At 37.5% G+C, this 4,782-nt stretch overlaps 1 pseudogene; it reads left to right on the forward strand.

Annotated features, from left to right (window-relative positions):
* The first annotated feature begins 3,842 nt into the window (after window positions 1–3,842).
* Window positions 3,843–4,485, forward strand: LOC100066564 (peptidyl-prolyl cis-trans isomerase FKBP3 pseudogene; annotated as a pseudogene).
* Window positions 4,486–4,782: the final 297 nt, after the last annotated feature.

Below are 4,782 nucleotides of genomic sequence, written 5' to 3' on the forward strand. Positions count from 1 at the left end.
GGTTTCATCAGTGAATAGAGGCACAGTTTATTTTTTATTTTTATATTCAAAACTGATGAGTATGAGTCTCTATGTACCTGAGTACACATGAATAACTCTATGCTTATCTACTAAGGAGCCCAGATCCCCAAACATTTCAGTGGCTCTTCAGAGTTAAGGCACATATGTGCCCAGAATAGGTGCGTGGAATGTTCTTCTGTCTGGCCTCTTGGTACAACTTGACAGTGCACTTAAACACTTCAGAGCCATGGTTGCTCATACCCTCTGGGCAGTCACTGCTTCCTTGCCATTTTCTAGCCCAAGTCAGTGCTGCCATTGCTTCACTTGTTCCTCCACATTTCCAGGAGGAGATGACACTGTTTTCTAGATCCGAGGTGTGAAAAGTTTAGCTCTGCCCTTCTCTGTGTGCTGTATGGTCTCCAATTGCAGGAGCCCATAAGCAGCATAAAGAAGGCAAGAAAACAGTTCCCTCAGTTTCAGATCTTTGAAACTTCTGAATCTGTGGGGATGAGGAGAATTCCGATGCTGTCACCTTCCCTTCATTATCTGTCTCTTACACCTCTCTAACCTAGGGCCTTTGAACCCAATAAAACTTGATTGGCAAGACAAGCAATCAAAACATTCCTTCTTCATACTTCAAAGGATAAAAGCACTGTTCATATCAATTCATATATTTGTTTGGGAAGGAAAACTTTCCTTCATTACACAGAAGCGTCTAAACCCAGGCTTCTCCTCACTCAGACCACCAGTATGGTAGGTTCCAAATAAAACTCAATAAACTAAGCCAGGACATTCTCTTCTTCTTTGTCATCAACATGGCATCAAAGGCAACCATCTCCCCTTCCATACCAATGACTCCAGCCCCCCTTACCCTTCTGCTTAATCTTTACATTCACCCAGTGTGGTCTGTGTACAATAGTTAACAATAAAAATTACAATTGTCATGGGGCTGGCCCCGTGGCCGAGTGGTTAAGTTCACGCGCTCCACTGCAGGCGGCCCAGTGTTTCATTGGTTCGAATCCTGGGCGCGGACATGGCACTGCTCATCAGGCCACGCTGAGGTGGCGTCCCTCATGCCACAGCTAGAAGGACCCACAACGAAGAATATACAACTATGTACCGGGGGGCTTTGGGGAGAAAAAGGAAAAATAAAATCTTTAAAAAAAAAAAAATTACAATTGTCATAGACCCCATCACTGCCCACTTGATCCCATAACTCAAGCATATGCTCATTACTTTGCTAATTAAAGTTTCACTCAAATTCCCACAGAATTGAAAAGAGACTTGTTTGTTTGTTTTAGTATCTATGAAACTTCATATTTTAAAATTTTTTGCAGGGTTTGGGGCAAAGCAGATTCCAAAAATGCTGTTGCAATTTCTTCTCAAAAGAGGACTCACCCTTTCAATTGTTGTTGGTTAGAATTTGTGGTTTCGCTTTTTTAAACATCTGCTGCCTACAGTGTCTGTAGCAATCAAAGGTTTATGCTATATTATCATTCGTTAGTCAGTTAAATGAACAAGATCTGTTTATAACCACTGGAAATGGGAATGAATTAGTCCTATAATTTAAGCAATGAGTAAAAATGCACAGCTAATGAAACGTTTTTTTTTTGGAGCCAATTATTTTTTCCTAAGTTAAAAAAACAATGTATAAAATGTTTATGCCTTGAAGTTAATTGCTTTCCTCTGTAGGAGTATCTAAATGTGTATTCTCACAGTATTCCTGAGAATTCAAGAAGCATTCTTGCCCATCAGGAAACAGAATTAAATGGAGGGCAAATCTGTCCAAGTTTCTTCATGGACTCAAAAGCAGTTCCAAGGACCCATGACTTTTCTATTGCAATTTTCTGAGTAATAGATTATATAACTACTAGCCATGCAAGAGCACCGTGCAGCTGAAAATCAATCGAAATGAAATTATTTTAGTATTAACTAATCTTTATCCTTCCTCTTATCCTTCCACCAACCCCTCCTCCAGTAAACACACTTACAAATTTAGTTTCTGGAATTCTGTAAACACTTTCCTTTAAAAACTTTTAAAATTTCTCATTTTAAAAATTTAAGCATGCTTTTCTGTTAAGAATGTCTTGCTTCCTTCTTTAAATTGAGCATAAACATTACAAAGAAGTAGAAGTATCATCTCCTGGAGCTTGAGTTTATTCTATTTTAAAAAAGTAAAGGCTAAGATAAGTGGAAAACTACATTAATATTTGAATTCTGAGATAATTTAATTGTTCTTACAAGGCATGGTTACTGGTTGAACAAAAGTTTCAAACTTATTAAAATGACATCATCTGACAACTAATTGCATTATATTATGTTGCTGAGGAAATACATGAAGTACTTTCAGCTGTGATTAGAAATGTTAATTTCTTTCTTATTTGAATTATAAATGATGGAAAGAACTAAATCAAATGGCAAGCATAGAGGGCTCTTTCTAAATTAATAGAAAGTGAAGATAATTTATTATTGTTATATTTGCTCTCAAAGGACATTGCCCTTGTCTCAAAGACATGAGTCTGTGATTTGACTGTTTTAGATTTTGCCAATCTGCACTATGTTTTATGATCACCAATTTTCCATCTCCAAAGAAACTAGAAAATGTGAAAATTACTTTATTCTGATCACTAAAATGGTAGATTATAATTCCACTAAAGTGAAGTTTATGAGTGAGTTTTTCAGGTAAGACGTGAAATCTCTTCTAAAGGTCATTAATTTTGGGCTGACCTCTTTCTCAGCTGATAGTGGTGTGTGTTAGGAAGATTAATCTAACTGTGCACCATAAATTGAAATGGGGAAGAACTGAAGGCAATAAGATCAGATAGGAAGCTATCTCAAAAATTCAGTGAGAGGTAATGATGTCTGAACTGCTGTTGTAAACGGAAAGGAATAAAACTTGAGAGATACGGAAGAGCATAATATAAGAAGATTTTGAGACAGTGTGTGAAAGAAAATTAAAAAAATAAGAATTATTTTATAAAGTATGAAGCCATGATGAACAGAGATATTATTAGTGGATAAAGACTCAGAGAAAAATGCTAATTCATGGTTGGAAAGAATATTAGTTCCATTCTAAGCGTAAGCTGAGTTTGAGGTCTTCACTGGAACACACAGGTAAGATATTCCACAAGCAAATGACAGTAGAAACATAGCATTAGAACATAGGAGATAAGTTAGGACAAGTGCTAAATTTAATAATACACATTGGTATCTTTCAAATTTTAATGTGGATATGAATATCTGGGATTTCAAAAATGCACTTTTTGTCCCATATGTCTGAGGTGGGGTGTGAGATTCTGTATTTCTAACAAGCATCTAGGAGATGCCCAAACTCATGGTCTGACGACCACACTTTGGATAGTAAAGTGCATCATTTTTTTCTCAACCATCACTACTCATTGGAATCTCTAAGAAATTTTCAAATGAACGAGCACGATACCTGGTTCCCACTCTGGGAAAGTCTAATTACATTGGTTTGAAGTGTAGCCTGCATAGTGATTTTAACTCCCAAGGCAATTCTAATATGCTCCAAGGCTTGAGAACTGATTTCAAGGGGGTAGTTTGAAAGAGGAAAAACATTTGGATGGGTGTATAAAAGGGAAAAGTAAGACCGTAAGGAAAAAGAACCACTAGAAAAATGGGAGGAAAACCAGATGGGTTTTTATATTTTGCAAGTCAAACCAGAAGAGGGAGAAAAAGGCAATTAGTATCATCAAACACTTCAGAGAATTTGAAATACATGAGGCCAGAGTAAATTCAGACGTTAGATTTAGTGACTGGGAGGCCCATGCTGATCTCAAGAGGTTTTATTCTGGTCAGTGAAGCGGGGGCAGCGGGAGAAGATGGCAGCCGCCCTTCTGCAGAGGGCTTGGCCGATGGAGTGCCTGCCTGAGACGGACATTATCAAGTTTCTACAGGACAACAGCCCAGAATCATTTCTTGCAGAACATGTTATTAAGAAACTTTAAAAATGTGGCTAAAACAGCTAACAAGGACCATTTGGTTACAGCCTATAACCATCTCTATGAAAGCAAGCGTTTCAAGGGTACTGAAAGTCTAAGTAACGTGTGCAAGGAGGTGAAAAATTGGAAGCTTACTGAAGATAAACCGGAAGAAATCAAGTTTGAAGAGTCTCTGAATGGGGGTCCACCGAAATATACAAAATCTGTCCTTAAAAAAGGAGATGAAACCAACTTTCCCAAAAAGGGAGATGTTGTTCACTGCTGATATACAAGAGTAAGACACGATGGCACTGTTTCTGATACTAATATTCAAACAAGTTCAAAGAAGAAGAAAAGCACCAAGCCTTGTAAATTTTAAGGTTGGAATAGGCAAAATTATCAGAGGATTGGATGAAGTCTTAGGAGAAAAGGCTCCACTGGGGACTGAACCCGAATGGGTTCCTGGAAAGAAAGGACAGCCTGATGCCCAAGTTACACCAAATGAAAACTCATTTTTGAAGTGGAATTAGTGGATGTTGATTGAAACAGCAGTGCTTCAGATCCGGAGACATCAGCGACAATAAAAAAATGGACTTGAGGAAACTTCTGTAACGAACTAGAGCTAGTTACTATTATAAGGGAAGATTCAACTGGAAAATTCAGGGAGTTAAATTAAGACTTATTTACTTGATCCTCAACTTCGAAGAAATTTAATCCCTTATAAATCCCTGAAGTTTAAAATATTTTACTACAGCTTGGTGAAATATTGGTTAAGGAGAACTGATTGTCCTCTAGCCTCATGTTGTAAACTATAAGGCTTAATAAAAGTTCATCTAATGGA

This window comes from Equus caballus, chromosome 21 (assembly GCF_041296265.1).
Source record: "Equus caballus isolate H_3958 breed thoroughbred chromosome 21, TB-T2T, whole genome shotgun sequence".
NCBI lineage: Eukaryota > Metazoa > Chordata > Mammalia > Perissodactyla > Equidae > Equus > Equus caballus.